We start from the raw sequence: 17,179 nt of genomic DNA on the forward strand, positions 1-17,179 counted from the left end.
CAGGTTGTCTTCTCAACCAACAAATGCCACCTTATTCACAACTGCAGACTATGCAGATTTGCAGATGTTTACTTTTAGAAAGTAAAGCACACTTTAGTGAGCAACTTTTTTAAAATAAAATATAGTTTGATTAACCTTCCTTCAGAAGATTCATTCATCTAGAAATATTGCTGCATTCTTAACATGTACTGCCCTGTCCCAGCTAGAGGTAGAGGGTTGAATATGAAACAGTCGATCAAGATAAAGAGTGTTGGACTTCTCTGGTGGCTCAATGGTAAAGAATCTGCCTGAAATGCAGGGGACGGGGGTTCGATCCCTGGTCCAGGAAGATGCCACATGCCATGGAGCAACTCAGCTTACATGCCACAACACTGAGGCCCGTGCTCTAGAGCCTGTGCCCTGCAACAAGAGAAGCCACCACAATGAGAAGCCCGTGCACCACAACTGGAGAGGAGCCCCTGCTCACCACAACTAGAGAAAGCTCATGCACAGCAATGAAGATCCAGTGCGACCAAAAGAAAAACAATAAATAAACAGTGTTAAGAGAAAGAGAGTCCTTTAGCCTCATTCTGCCTCAAAACATCCCCATTAGCAGCGAGCCCTCTGTGTGATTCAGCTGGTTGGGGCCACAGGGGAGTAGCCAACAGAAGCCCCTCAATGGCTGCTCTAGTCTGATGCTTTGAGAGGTCTTGAATGGCACAGGGAAATACTTAACAAAAAGTGTGGACAATGAGGCTTACTGTTCTCCTCCATCAAATAAACAATCACCAAATCTCTCCTTTGATTTGTGTGAAACTCACATGTAGTCATAGGACAGGCAGACCATTACAATGGGAGTTCAGAATCTGGGGTGCCCTCTTCCCAATTTTGCCAGACTTAGAGTGTGTCTCTAGAAAGACTCATCAGCCAATACTCATTTTTGAGAACTTTTGCTGTCAAGGGCAAGGACAGATATGGAGTAAGACCTGGTGGGAGGGAATATTGAATTTAGATCTATATTTTTTTCTTTTGCTTTTGTTTTGCTTTCTTTCTAAGATGAGAGATCTGACAGCATGTTTGCAGGATTCATGGAAATAATCCATGAGAGAGGAAGAGAGTAATAATGCTGGTGAGGAAATGGAAAACTTCAGGAGCAAATCTCTGAAAAGGTGAAAAAGATTCTGAAGCACATGTGAGAGGTGGGATGTATAGGAGGAGGGGATCACTCCCCTCTGAACAGGGAGGGAGCAACAGGGCAGAGATTGGTACAACTCTCAGCCTCTCAACATGGTAATGGGGAGAGCTGGAAGTGCCCATTCAACAGCTTTTATTTTCTTGTTCAGTGAGGTATAAGACAGCTAGAACTTCTGCAAGATTATGAGTAGGATAAGGGAGGTTTTAGAAGTGAGAAGAAGGCATGCAATAACCAATTAGGACAGTGTTTCTCAAATTATTTGATAAAAGATCATTTATTTATCTTTAAAAATCTCTTATATACTTTTTTTCAAATTCTCTTATTTTTAGTTTTTGTTGGAATATAATTGCTTTACAATATTGTATTAGCATATACTGTCAGTTCAGTTCAGTTCAGTCGCTCAGTCGTGTCCGACTCTTTGCGACCCCATGAATCACAGCACGCCAGGCCTCCCTGTCCATCACCAACTCCCGGAGTTCACTCAGACTCACGTACATCGAGTCAGTGATGCCATCCAGCCATCTCAACCTCTGTCGTCCCCTTCTCCTCCTTCCCCCAATCCCTCCAAGCATCAGAGTCTTTTCCAATGAGTCAACTCTTCACATGAGGTGGCCAAAGTACTGGAGTTTCAGTTTAGCATCATTCCTTCCAAAGAAATCCCAGGGTTGATCTCCTTCAGAATGGACTGGTTGGATCTCCTTGCAGTCCAAGGGACTCTCAAGAGTCTTCTCCAACACCACAGTTCAAAAGCATCAATTCTTCGGCGCTCAGCCTTCTTCACAGTCCAACTCTCACATCCATACATGACCACAGGAAAAACCATAGCCCTGACTAGACAGACCTTTGTTGGCAAAGTAATGTCTCTGCTTTTGAACATGCTACCTAGGTTGGTCATAACTTTCCTTCCAAGGAGTGAGCGTCTTTTAATTTCATGGCTGCAGTCACCATCTGCAGTGATTTTGGAGCCCCCCAAAATAAAGTCTGACACTGTTTCCACTGTTTCCCCATCTATTTCCCATGAAGTGATAGGACCAGATGCCATGATCTTCGTTTTCTGAATGTTGAGCTTTCAGCCAACTTTTTCACTCTCCACTTTCACCTTCATCAAGAGGCTTTTTAGTTCCTCTTCACTTTCTGCCATAAGGGTGGTGTCATCTGCATATCTGAGGTTATTGATATTTCTCCCGGCAATCTTGATTCCAGTTTGTGTTTCTTCCAGTCCAGCGTTTCTCATGATGTACTCTGCATATAAGTTAAATAAACAGGGTGACAATATACAGCCTTGATGTACTCCTTTTCCTATTTGGAACCAGTCTGTTGTTCCATGTCCAGTTCTAACTGAGGTAAATCAGCTATATGTATACATAGATCCCCTCCCAGGTCATCCCATCCATCATCACAGAGTGCCAGGCTGAGCTTCCTATGCTTTCGGCAGGTTCCCACTAGAAGAAACCCTGAGAAAACCATAAATCAAAAGGACACATGTACACCATGGTTCATTGCAGCACTATTTACAATATCCAGGACATGGAAATACCCTAAATGTCTAATGACAGATGAATGGAAAAAGAAGATATGGTATGCATACACAGTGGAATATTCTGTGCTGTGCTATTCTCAGTCATGTCCAACTCTTTGTGACCCTATAGACTGTAGCCTGCCAGGCTTCTCTCTGTCCATGGACTTTTCCAGGAGCTGTTTGCCATGTCCCACGTCGGGAGATATTCCCAACCCAGGGGTCAAACCCAAGTCCCCCATGTCTCCTGCATTGGCAGGTGGATTCTTTACCACTGTGCCACACAGGAAGCCCAGTGGAATATTACTCAGTCACTAAAAGGAATGAAATAGACTCTGTAGAAATGTGGATGGATCTAGGTTCTGTCATACAGTGTGAACTAAGTCAGAAAAAGAAAAACAAATGTATATTAACACATATATGTATGTGTAATCTAGAAGAACTGGTACAGATGAACCTATTTCCAGGGCAGGAGTAGAGACACAGACCAGAGGTAGAGAAAGGACTTGGGGACATAGAGAAGTTGGGAGAAGGGGAAGGAGGGACAATTTGGGAGTATATATATATATATATATATATATATACTACCATATGTAAAAGAGGTCATTTATTTTACTTTCCAGCCCTATACTTTCAAAAAATATAATAAAAATAAAACACTGAATTAAGTTTTTAAAAAGTCAGACAAAATACGAACAAAATTATTTTAACTTCAGATTCAAGGAATTAGACTTATTCCTTAAAATTACTTTAAAAGTTTTCAAACCCTTTTTATCAGTTTCTAAACTTCAATTGTCATTAACACTAAAAAATTGTTCACAAATAAGCTCATGTTTGTACCCTAAGGAGCAGGGATCTAGGAGAGAGAGACTCAGAGCTTACTAGGAATACATTAGAATCTCTTGGTAGTGTTACACAAGTATTTGTTTTGTTATTATGAACTCAAAATAAAGCCAGTTATTCCAATTATGTGATTTTTCTCTGCAGAATTTAGCTGTTTGGGATGTGGACAGGAGCGAAGTGAGTGATTGGATTCAGCAGGCACTGAACTGTTTCAGGTGGGGGACCTCAGAGATCAAAGGTGATAAGCACTTTTGCAAGAGCAAAATAGACCATGGAATATAAATTGAGTGAACAGTGGAATAAAGTTAGAAGAGGGATGGTGAATAGTAAGAAAATTATAGAATTAGTGGACCAGCAGTTTCAATGACATTGAGGACTCATATCAGTGGGACTGATTGGTGAGAGATGTTGGAAAGAGAGTGAAATGTTTGAAGTCATGCTTTCAGAGCTTCTAGGGAAGCAATGGCTAAGATGTGACTATTTTAGCAGCTAACATAAATGAGAGAAACACCACTGCAGAGACATTAATGCCAAGGTGGACAAAGGGTCTTCCTCATGGAGGTGAAGTTTGTCATGAATGACAATGGGAGTAAGATAGAGAAAATGACTTTGAGTCAAGAACTATACAATGAAGAGAAATTCACAGAGAAATGGAAGAGATGACAGTAAGTATTATCATGAGTATCAAAAGAATAGCAAAGTTTTGGCAAGATAGAATAGAAATTATCTGGAATCGGCAATATGAAGAAAAAACGAAACCAACTCCATTTTCTAATCAGAGGTACTTGGAGTGTCAAAACAAAACTAAACTAAACTAAAAAACAAGGCTTCATTCTACAGAGAAAGCAGAGTCCTTAAAACCTTATTAAACAAAGAGCAAGAGTCCCAGAGGGTGTAATGAAAAGTTTTCTATGTGTTTAATTCCAGTCATGATCAGCTAGTTCCACAGTCATGGTCCCTTCCATCCCCCCACCAATGGAACCAGAAATAAAGCAAAACATACTGCTAAAATGTATGTTTAAAAAAAAGGTAAAGTCATGGTTTATGACACTATTCTTCAATAATAACACATTCTGATAAAATAAAATGCTTGAATGCTAAGAGACTAAAGATATTTTATAGTCTAATTTCAATAACAAAGTGACTGAAAAAGATTAATCACATGAATTATGGTGGATAGTTGACATAAGAATTATATATGCACTCAAATAAATAGAGTTTCAGCTAAATAAAGTGTGGTGCTTATGCTGACAAAATGATAAAAAGAATCTTAACTATGTAATTAGTTTTTTCTGTTTACTATTTTACAGATGTTTTGCATTAAAAATAAAATATGATAAATATGATGTTCTTTGTTTTATTATTTTGGTCATTATTTCCCCATCAAACTATAGAAATAAAGCAGAATAATATATATTCATAAAAATGTTACCGAAGTTTTATAAATGTGCCTATAAAATTTAGCAGTGATCAATCCTAAACTCAATATGGAAAGTTAAAACAATTTTCCAATTATAAGTTGAAGGAGAGTAGCTCCCTAATCTGTAAAGTGAGATAATAAAAGGATCAAATTTATAAGATTAGAAAGAGGTTTAAGTGAATAGTCATTGTTACCTACTGAATGTTTGTGATCCCCCCTCAAATTCATTCATTGAAATCCTAATCCCTAATGTGGTCATATTTGGAGGTGGGTTCTTTGGTAGGTAATTAGGTTTCAGTTCAGTTGAGTTCAGTTGCTCAGTTGTGTCCGACTCTTTGCGACCCCATGGACTGCAGCACGCCAGGCCTCCCTGTCCATCACCAACTCCTGGAGTTTACTCAAACTCATGTCCATTGAGTCAGTGATGCCATCCAGCCATCTCATCCTCTGTCATCCCCTTCTCCTCCCGCCTTCAATCCTCTCTTCGCATCAGTAGCCAAAGTATTGGAGTTTCAGCTTCAGCATCAGTCCTTCCAATGAATATTCAGGACTGATTTCCTTTAGGATGGACTGGTTGGATCTCCTTGCAGTCCAAGGGACTCTCCAGAGTCTTCTCCAACACCGCAGTTCAAAAGCATCAGTTCTTCAGCACTCAGCTTTCTTTATAGTCCAACTCTCACATCTATACATGACTACTGGAAAAACCATAGCCTTAACTAGACGGACCTTTGTTGGCAAAGTAATTAGGTTTAGATGAGGTCATAAGATTGGAGTTCCCACGATGAGATTAGAGTCCTTATAGGAAGAGGAAAGGGGCTTCCCCAGTGGAAAGAATCCAGTAAAGAATCCACCTGCAATGTGATCCCCAAGTTGGGAAGATCCCCTGGAGGAGGGCATGTCAGTCCATTCCAGTATTCTTGCCTGGAGAATCCTATGGACTGAGGAACTTGACGGACTGCAATCTGTAGAGTTACAAAGAGTTGGACATGATTGAACTGACTGAGCATGCATGCATGCGGCCAGATATCTCAGTATCTTAGTATTTCTGGCTGTGTATCTTTTTCATGTAAGGAAACAGTAAAAACAGCTATCTAGCCAGGAAGAGGGCCCACACCAGCAAACAAATCTCAGCACCTAAATCGGACTTCCCAGCTTCCAAAACTGTAAGAAATAAATGTGTATCATTTAAGCCACTCAGTCTATAATACTTTGTTATGGCAGCACAAGCCAGTTAAGATAGATATGTAAAGAATGCAATGATATAACTAACATATATCTGTCTATAAAATGTTACCATTGTCGAAAAATTCAAAACTTGAGAAAATACCATAAACCCAATTATTTGCACTATATAATAATAATAATAATAATAAGGGGATTATTTTACACTAGGCATTTTTAGAATAACCATAAAATGATAATAAAAGTAAAAATACTAATAACATTGGCAATTACATACCCACTTAGCAAATGTCAGGCACCATTCTGATTACTTAACTCCTAAAAGCAGTTACTCTCAGAACACCTCTATAAAATGGTATTATGATTATTATCCTTGTTTTATGGAAGAGGAAATCAAGGAATAGAGTTTCTAAGAGTTTTACATGTAGTAGGCATTTAAAACTTTGCTAACAATACTGAGAGATGAATAGTATTATTGCCATTATTTTACAAATGACAGAAGTAAAAAAGGGTTAAGAAAATTGCCCCATATTTTTCAGCTGAAAAATGGTGAAGCTGGGAAATGAACTCAAGGTGTCTGGGTCAGACTTCTGTGTCTAATTACTATGCTGCATCATCAAGGGGCTAATAGTCTGTTATGTCTCTTACAAAAAAAAAAAAAAAAAGAGGAAATTAACACTTCTGTGGAAATGGGCAATGGACCTGAACAGATAATTCATAAGGGCACATCTCTCTTCTCTTCTTTGAAATGCTCATTATATCTACAGTCGATTGCCTGGATAGTTACTTGTACAAAAGTGTAAGTCATTAGGTACAGCAATATTAGTAAAAATAGTAATCCCCAAAGTGGGCTAAAATATTAATGTGAATGTTACAATGTCAGATTACTTATCAAACTGAATGGAAATTTTAATTTATTAAGAACACAAAACATTTATGTTTGTTTTTATTCTTTTAAAATCATTGTTTATTGTATGATCAAATTAATTTCAATCACTTTAAAATGACTATGAAGGTCACTAAGCAGGTGACTGGTTGAAACTGATTGAAATGGAGAAATTTAAATCTATATTTTCCATCATTTTATCCAGGGCATCGATTTCCATTATGCTTGTATTATAAATGATCAGTCTAAAAGGAGATCATCGAATAGTTGACATAAAGTAAAAGATAACATTTAAAAGTTATCTTTTTAATATCATTCCTCTGAATTATTACTTTGTAATTACTAAAATGGACACTCACTTCTATTACTATCATTAAACATAGCAAATTACAAGCTTATGTTTCTTCTTTCATTACCTTCAAAGATATCTTTTATTGATTGGGGACTATGAAATGTAGTAATTAGACGCACAGCAATATAAAAATATTTTTAAATACAGTGAAATTTTACTTATGCCATATGCTGGAAAAGTAGGGAGTAAATAGGGAAAACATTTTAATCCCTGTTTAAATATTATTAACTAATTTCTAGTCAATTATAGAGTAGAAAAAAAGAGATAGTTATGATATGAATTACATAAAATAAATATCTCTTAGAAGAAAAAATATCAAAGTTTATTTTCAGGTAATAATTTGCTGATTTGAATTGGAAGTACCTTGCTGCTGCTGCTGCTAAGTTGCTTCAGTCGTGTCCGACTCTGTGCGACCCCATAGACAGAAGCCCACGAGGTTCCCCCCGTCCTTGGGATTCTCCAGGCAAGAATACTGGAGTGGGTTGCCATTTCCTTCTCCAATGCATGAAAGTGAAAAGTGAAAGGGAAGTTGCTCAGTCATATCCGACTCCTAGTGACCCCATGGGCTGCAGCCTTAGTTTACTGTTTAACAGTAGAAAGAAATCAAGAATTTAGTATGTAACAAATCATTTGTCTATCATTGCACATTCACATATTTATTGAAAAATTTTATTTTTTCAATGTGTTCCTGGTGTTGTTTGACAACATCTGGCTTCCCTGATAGCTCAGTTGACAAAGAATTTGCCTGCAATGCAGGAGAAGGGATTCTCCTGGAGAAGAGATATCCTCCAGATATCTGCTAGAGAAGGCTACCCACTCCAGTGTTCTTGGGCTTCCCTGTGGCTCAGCTGGTTAAGAATCTGCCTACAATGTGGGAGACCTGGATTCAATCCATGAGTTGGGAAGATTTCCTGGAGAAGGGAAAGGCTACCCACTCCAGTATTCTGGGCTGGAGAATTCCATGGACTGTATAGTCCATAGGGTGAAATGACTGAGCGACTTTCACTTGCATTTTCACTATTGTGAGGTAGAAATACACAAGCTAATTGAAAGTAGTTTATCCAGGCATAAAATATATGAGTAAGTGAAATCTTCAAGAAATGTTCCATCTATTTAAATTAAGAGGTTTTCTTAATCTTCAACTATGCCTAAAATTCAGGTTAGTTTTTTTACACAAATCAACACATTTCACTTTCAAAGGCATTGCGTCTTCTTTTTGCTAACAATGAAAAAGAAACAACAAATATTGGGGGGGAAATGGAAATACATTAACTGGACAATCAGCTTCTGAATAGTTGACTCTAATTGACATTTTTGGGCTCTAGTGGAGGTTCACAGCTGGAGGTGGCCTAGTGGTAAAGAATCCACCAGCAATCCAAGAGACACCGGTTTCATCCCTCGTGGGGAAGATCCCCTGAAGAAGGAAATGGCAACCCAGTCCAGTATTCTTGCCTGGGAAATCCCATGAAAAGGAGCCTGTAGCCCACCAAGCTACTCTGTCCATGGGGATTCTCCAGGCAAGAATACTGGAGTGGGTTGCCATGCCCTCCTCCAGGGGATCTTCCCCACCCAAGGGTTGAACCCAGGTATCCTGCATTGCAGGGGGATTCTTTACCATCTGAGCCACCAGGGAAGCCCATTTCAGTGTATTATTCACTAACCTACTGTATATAGACATTTATTAAGACATAATTTCCAAAATAAAACATAATTAAATTGGTACTAAGACATTCAGATAGTTATCCCAATCAAAAATTCTATTGACAGAATCATTTCAATAATATGTTTAACATCTGTTTCACAGTCCATAGCTAGTTCTTAATACCAGCAATTGACTAATAAATCAGTATAACAATAAATAAACTCACTTCAGTCATGTCTGACTCTGTGCCACCCCATAGACAGCAGCCCACCAGGCTTCCCCATCCCTGGGAATCTCCAGGCAAGAACACTGGAGTGGGTTGCCATTTCCTTCTCCAATGCAGGAAAGTGAAAAGTGAAAGTGAAGTCGCTCAGTCATGTCTGACTCTTAGCGATCCCATGGACTGCAGCCCACCAGGCTCCTCCGTCCATGGGATTTTCCAGGCAAGAGTACTGGAGTGGGGTGCCATTGCCGTATAACAATAGTCCCTCTCCTTTCACAACTGAGACAAAAAAAAAAATACTATTTTACAAAGTTGGTACTTTTATAGTCAATTGTCAATGAAAAAGCTCATTTTCCTATAAAATGCCTATACAATCCTATGAGTTACAGTAAACCTCAAGGAAATGACTACCTTCCTTCTTTTCTATCGACTGATCCCATTTTTTTTAAATAGAGACTTATCATTTAAAGTACCGCAGTGAGCATTTTTCCAATTCATTTCTCCTTGGAGAAAAGCTAACATTTTACAGCCAAAAATTTATGTGCCTTTAGTTTTACTTTAAAATATATTTCTTTTCTTCTTGGCAAGGAAATTTTATTAGCTGCCTTATTTTAAAAGTATGTATTACAAATTTTTTTTATCTCATTCAAGGGTTATGTGCTTTATTTATTTTAAAAAACTGAGTAATTCTAAAATGTATCTTTAACTCTTTCAACTCTATTTCTCTGAACCCAATTTCTAGCGCCTGGTAATATGTGCTGCTGTAAATTTACTTAGTACCTTGTGCTTATTTGCTTCAACTGCTTTCTTCAGCCTTTAAGCCCATAACATACACCAATCTCTCTTTCAAATGCTGCCGACATGCTACTAAATATATTATGAGTTGCACAAACCATCTGACTTTATTGACTATGGAGTGCCACAAAGATGGATATTTGGAAATTATTTATACTATCAATTAAACTACATTGCCTGATGTTTGTGTCCCACAACTAGCAAAAATGACATGGCTAGAAATGAAATTTGACTGTTCTATTACTTAATAAGTGTGGTTGGTCATCTATTTGACGTCTCTATATTTTGGATTTGGATATCTGGTCTTCCCTGGTGGCCTAGATGGTAAAGAATCTTCCTGCAGTTAAGGAGATCCAGGTTCAATCCCTGGGTCTGGAAGATCTCCTACAGAAGGAAATGGCTACCCACTCCAGTATTCTCACCTGGAGAATTTCATGGTCAGAGGAGCCTGGCAGGCTACAGTCGATGGGGTCAGAAAGAGTTGAACACAACAGAGCGACTAACACTTTCACTTCACTTTCACCGATGCTTAAGTGTGACAGGTATAAAAGCACTTGACAGACATTCTATAAACAGTCTGGATTTATAAGTGTAGACTCAAGTATATGTAGAAAAAAACACTTTCCAGTATCTCTGTTTACCTGTTCAAGAGAATAACACAGAATAGTCAGCAAGAATTAGTGAAAAAAAAAAACCCACAAAATTAGAACAACAAAGCCTATGTTCTAGGGTCTTCTTTGACTTTAAAGAATGGATTCGTTTTGGCAAATCACATGTTTCTCTGAGATTTTCTTTTTTCCATTTCTAGGTAACAAGGTATCCGTGAAAACATAAACACTCTGAGGTCCCTGTAAATTTAAATTATATATTCAGTTCAGTTCAGTTCAGTTGCTCAGTATGTCTGACTCTTTGCAACCCCATGAACCACAGCACGCCAGGCCTCCCTGTCCATCACCAACTCCTGGAGTCCACCCAAACTCGTGCCCATTGAGTGGGTGATGCCATCCAGCCATCTTATCCTCTGTCGTCCCCTTCTCCTCCTGCCCCCAAATCCTCCCAATATCAGGGTCTTTTCCAATGAGTCAGCTCTTCGCATCAGTAGCCAAAGTATTGGAGTTTTAGCTTCAGCATTAGTCCTTCCAATGAACACCCAGGACTGATCTCCTTTAGGATGGACTGGTTGGATCTCCTTGCAGTCCAAGGGACTCTCCAGAGTCTTCTCCACACCACAGTTCAAAAGCATCAATTCTTTGGTGCTCAGCTTTCTTTACAGTCCAACTCTCACATCCATACATGACCACTGGAAAAACCATAACTTTGACTAGACGGACCTTTGTTGGCCTTTTGAATATGCTATCTAGGTTGGTCATAACTTTCCTTTCAAGGAGTAAGTGTATTTTAATTTCATGGCTGCAATCACCATCTGCAGTGATTTTGGAGCCCCCAAAAATAAAGTCTGACACTGTTTCCACTGTTTCCCCATCTATTTCCCATGAAGTGATGGGACCAGATGCCATGATCTTCGTTTTCTGAATGTTGAGCTTTAAGCCAACTTTTTCACTCTCCTTTTTCACTTTCATCAAGAGGCTTTTTAGTTCCTCTTCACTTTCTGCCATAGAGTGGTGTCATCTGCATATCTGAGGTTATTGATATTTCTCCTGGCAATCTTGATTCCAGCTTGTGTTCTTCCAGCCCAGGGTTTCTCATGATGTACTCTGCATATAAGTAAATAAGCAGGGTGACAATACATAGCCTTGATGTACTTCTTTTCCTATTTGGAACCAGTCTGTTGTTCCATATCCAGTTGCTTCTTGACCTGCATATAGGTTTCTCCAGAGGCAGGTCAGGTGGTCTGGTATTCCCATCTCTTTCAGAATTTTCCACAGTTTATTGTGATCCACACAGTCAAAGGCTTTGGCATAGTCAATACAGCAGAAATAGATGTTTTCCTGGAACTCTCTTGCTTTTTCCATGATCCAGCAGATGTTGGCAATTTGATCTCTGGTTCCTCTGCCTTTTCTAAAAACAGCTTGAACATCTGGAAGTTCGCGGTTCACGTATTGCTGAAGCCTGGCTTGGAGAATTTTGAGCATTACTTTACTAGCGTGTTAGATGAGTGCAATTGTGCAGTAGTTTGAGCATTTTTGGCATTGCCTTTCTTAGGGACTGGAATGAAAACTGACCTTTTCCAGTCCCGTGGCCACTGCTGAGCTTTCCAAATTTGCTGGCATATTGAGTGCAGCACTTTCACAGCATCATCTTTCAGGATTTGAAATAGCTCAACTAGAATTCCATCACCTCCACAAGCTTTGTTTGTAGTGATGCTTTCTAAGGCCCACTTGACTTCACATTCCAGGATGTCTGGCTGTAGGTGAGTGATCACACCATCGTGCTTATCTTGGTCATGAAGATCTTTTTTGTACAGTTCTTCTGTGTATTCTTGCCACCTCTTCTTAATATCTTCTGCTTCTGTTAGGTCCATACCATTTCTGTCCTTTATCGTGCCCATCTTTGCATGAAATGTTCCCTTGGTATCTCTAATTTTCTTGAAGAGATCTCTAGTCTTTCCCATGCTGTTGTTCTCCTCTATTTCTTTGCATTGATTGCTGAGGAAGGCTTTCTTATCTCTCCTTGCTATTCTTTGGAACTCTGCATTCAGATGTTTATATCTTTCCTTTTCTCCTTTGCTTTTCACTTCTCTTCTTTTCACAGCTATTTGTAAGACCCCCTTATACAGCCATTTTGCTTTTTTGCATTTCTTTTTCTTGGGGATGGTCTTGATCCCTGTCTCCTGTACAATGTCATGAAACTCCACCCATAGTTCATCAGGCACTTTGTCTATGAGAGATAGTCCCTTAAATCTATTCCTCACTTCCACTGTATAATCATAAGGGATTTGATTTAGGCCATACCTGAATGGTCTAGTGGTTTTCCCTACTTTCTTCAATTTAAGTGTGAATTTGGCAATAAGGAGTTCATGATCTGAGCCACAGTCAGCTCCTGGTCTTGTTTTTGCTAACTGTATAGAGCTTCTCCATCTTTGGCTGCAAAGAATATAAGCAATCTGATTTCGGTGTTGATCATCTGGTGACGTCCATGTGTATGTAGAGTCTTCTCTTGTGTTGTTGGAAGATTGTGTTTGTTATGACCAGTGTGTTTTCCTGGCAAAACTCTATTACCTTTGCCCTGCTTCATTCTGTACTCCAAGGCCAAATTTTCCTGTTACTCCAGGTGTTTCCTGATTTCCTACTTTTGCATTCCAGTCCCCTATAATGAAAAGGACATCTTTTTTGGGTGTCAGTTCTAGCAGGCCTTGTACATCTTCACAGAACCATTCAACTTCAGCTTGTCTCAGTAGATGCAGAAAAGTTTTTGAAAAAATTTGTGGGGCCACTTAAGACGGACGAGTCATGGTGGAGAGGTCTGACAGAATGTGGTCCACTGGAGAAGGGAATGTCAAACCACTTCAGTATTCTTGCCTTGAGAACCTCATGAACAGTATGAAAAGGAAAAATGATAGGATACTGAAAGAGGAACTACCCAGGTTGGTAAGTCCCCAATATGCTACTGGAGATCAGTGGAGAAATACTCCAGAAAGAATTAAGGGATGGAGCCAAAGCAAAAACAATACCCAGTTGTGGATGTGACCAGTGATAGAAGCAAGGTCCAATGCTGTAAAGAGCAATATTGCATAGGAACCTGGAATGTCAGGTCCATGAATCAAGGCAAATTGGAAGTGGTCAAACAAGAGATGGCAAGAGTGAACGTTGATATTCTAGGAATCAGCGAACTAAAATGGACTGGAATGGGTGAGTTTAACTCAGATGACCATTATATCTACTACTGTGGGCAGGAATCCCTTAGAAGAAATGCAGTAGCCATCATGGTCAACAAAAGAGTCTGAAATGCAGTACTTGGATGCAATCTCAAAAACCACAGAATGATCTCTGTTCATTTCCAAGACAAACCATTCAATATCACGGTAATCCAAGCTTATGCCCCAACCAGTAATGCTGAAGAAGCTGAAGTTGAACGGTTCTATGAAGACCTACAAGACCTTTTTATAACTAACACACACACACACACAAAATTATATATCACACAGTGTTAAATGGATTAGACTGAGGAGGCTCTAACTCCACCAACTCGATTAACGTGAGTTTGAGCAAGCTCCAGGAATTGGTGATGGACAGGGAAGCCTGGTGTGCTGCAGTCCAGGGGGTGGCAAAGAGTCAGACACGACTGAGTGACTGAACTGAGCTGAACCCCATAGCGGACTACATAAGCAAAACAAAATCTAAGCCTGGAAATGCCTCAAGTTTACAAAATCAGAAACTGAAGGATAATCAACAAAAGCCAACTGACTTTAAGCTATGGCCAATCTAATCATTTCCTTTTTTTGTTTGAGAACTTTCTCTACAGAAGTCTCTCCTCCACTCCTGTCACCAAGCCACTTGCAATTTAGTACTGTCATAGTCCAATTTTTGCTCAAATCACTCTTTAAAAGTTTCAGTATTCCTTAGATTACAGTGAATCAGATGATAAAGAATCCACCTGCAATGCAGGAGCCACAGGGGGTACAGGTCTGATCCCTGAGCTGGGAAGATCCCCTGGAGAAGGAAATGGCAACCCACTTTAGTATTCTTGCCTGAAGAATTCCACAGACAGAGGAGTCTGGTGGTCTACAGTCCATGGTGTCTCAGACAGTTGGACACGACTGAGAGACTAAGACACAAACACACAGGTTATCTTTTAACATTTCAATGTCTCCACAAATTAAAGTGGAAATTTTCAGTTGTTTTCCAAGCTAGAAACATAAAGAAGAACTACAATAAATCTTAGAACAATACAAGTTTCTGCATTCCTGAATAAGAATAATGAACTGGCCTTCCAAAAGAGTGTCGTCTAAGGGATGAATTTCTCTCCAAAGACCCAGCATATGAAGAAAATTAGATGTCTGAATTTTTGTTTACCTGGTAAAATAAATGAGCTGTTAAGAGGCTTAGAATTTTAGTCAGACAATAATATACACAATTGGTATAAAAGCTTTTTTACACAGTGGTTTAGGAGCATTTCTATTCTTCAAAGGACCAAACAAAAACAGTTGGCTCATACCCAATTTTCCCATGGTGCCCAGGGTAAGGTTTCAGTTTGAGAAAAATAGTGACCTTAATAAAGAGAGTTCATTTATTTCTCTTCTAGAGTAATAATAAAGACTAATTCATTTCTATTTATAAATATGTTTGTATCTTTTTAAACAAAAAAGTCTTGATTATTTGTGATGTACTATCAATTTATATTCATGTTATATTAATTGAGTATATTTTCTTAACTAATCAAGTTGCTAACAACTGTTAAGTGTGTTCTGCTTGCTATATATCTCTCCTAAAAAAAACTTCAGGTAGAATAGATGAAGGTCTGAGTATAGTGTCAAATATCACTTTGCTTCTTGATCTGGAACACACAAGTAGATATCAATGGATGTGTGTGTATATTTTGTTAATGGGTGTATCTTCAAGTGGAACGATCACAGGCTTTCTTTTCAGTCATGTTTGGATTTGAATATACCATTCTTTATTTAAGTATGGTTAATTTACAATACTGTGTTAGTTAAATTATTCCAAAATTACATTCAGTTCAGTTCAGTTCAGTCGCTCAGTCGTGTCCGACTCTTTGCAACCCCATGAATCGCAGCACGCCAGGCCTCCCTGTCCATCACCAATTCCCGGAGTTCACTCAACCTCACGTCCATCCAGTCAGTGATGCCATCCAGCCATCTCATCCTCTGTTGTCCCCTTCTCCTCCTGCCCCTAATCCCTCCCAGCATCAGAGTCTTTTCCAATGAGTCAGCTCTTTGCATGAGGTGGCCAAAGTTCTGGAGTTTCAGCTTTAGCATCATTCCTTCCAAAGAACACCCAGGACAGATCTCGTTTAGAATGGACTGGTTGGATCTCCCTGCAGTCCAAGGGACTCTCAAGAGTCTTCTCCATCACAATTATTCCATTACACACACACATACACACACACACACACACACACATATGTATGTTAGTTTTAGGATTTTTTTCCATTATAGGTTACCATAAGATATTAAATATAGTTCCTGTGCTATATAGTAGGTCTTGCTATTCATCTATTTTATATATAGTTGTGTGTATATGTTAATCTTAAATTCGTAATTTATCTCTCCCCAACCCATGCTCTCCTCTTTGGTAATCATAAGCTTGTTTTCTAAGTCTATGAGTCTATTTCTATTTTGTATCATTTTTTAGATTCCACATTTAAGTGAAACCATATGAAATTTGTCCTTGTCTAACTTACTTCACTTAGTATAATAATCTCTAGGTCCATCCATTTTGCTGCAAATGACATTATTTCATTTTTCATGGTTGAGTAATATTCCATCATATATATGTACCCCCTCTTCTTTATCCATTTATCCATCAATGAATACTTATCGCTGAACCTGGAAGTTTGCTTCCAGGTCTTGGCTATTGTAAATAGTGCTGCTATGAACACAGGGGTAAAAACAACCTTTCTTGGCTTGGTAATTAAATAAGTTATCAGGCTCTTGAAAGTTTGATTTTTTAATCAGTAAAGAAAGGAAATACAGTTCATCTTAAGTCGAAATTCCAAAGATTAAAGTTCATCCTAACCTCCCTTTCTTCTGTATATCTTCTATTTCTCTCTCAACACCTCTTCCTCCTTACCATGTTCACGCACTCCCCTTGCCTATTGCATATCATTTCTATTTTTCATGTGCCAAAGCCTGAAAAGACCTTTCACCACAAAATAAAACTCTGTTTCACTATTAAGCATCCAGCTTAACTAAACTTCATAGCCTCCCTGGAATTTAGGTGCAGCCATTTGACTGAGTTCTGGTCAATGGCAGATGGGCAGAAGTGAAAAAATACTCCTTCTAGGTCTGTCCATGGAAGACTTGCTGTCATTCTGCATTCCCTTTCCTCACTCACTAATACAAGACCCAGAGGACCTGGAGGAAGATGAATTCAAAGCTATAAGGTGAAAGAACCCTGAGTCCTGAACACCTGCGAATACTGGCATTGAATTCTTATGCAACCGAGGATAAAGTTCCTTTGTATAAAGCCTCTGAGAATCAAGGATTATGTTTACATAAGCTCACAT

The sequence above is a fragment of the Bubalus kerabau genome, chromosome 9, assembly GCF_029407905.1.
Source record: "Bubalus kerabau isolate K-KA32 ecotype Philippines breed swamp buffalo chromosome 9, PCC_UOA_SB_1v2, whole genome shotgun sequence".
Lineage (NCBI taxonomy): Eukaryota > Metazoa > Chordata > Mammalia > Artiodactyla > Bovidae > Bubalus > Bubalus kerabau.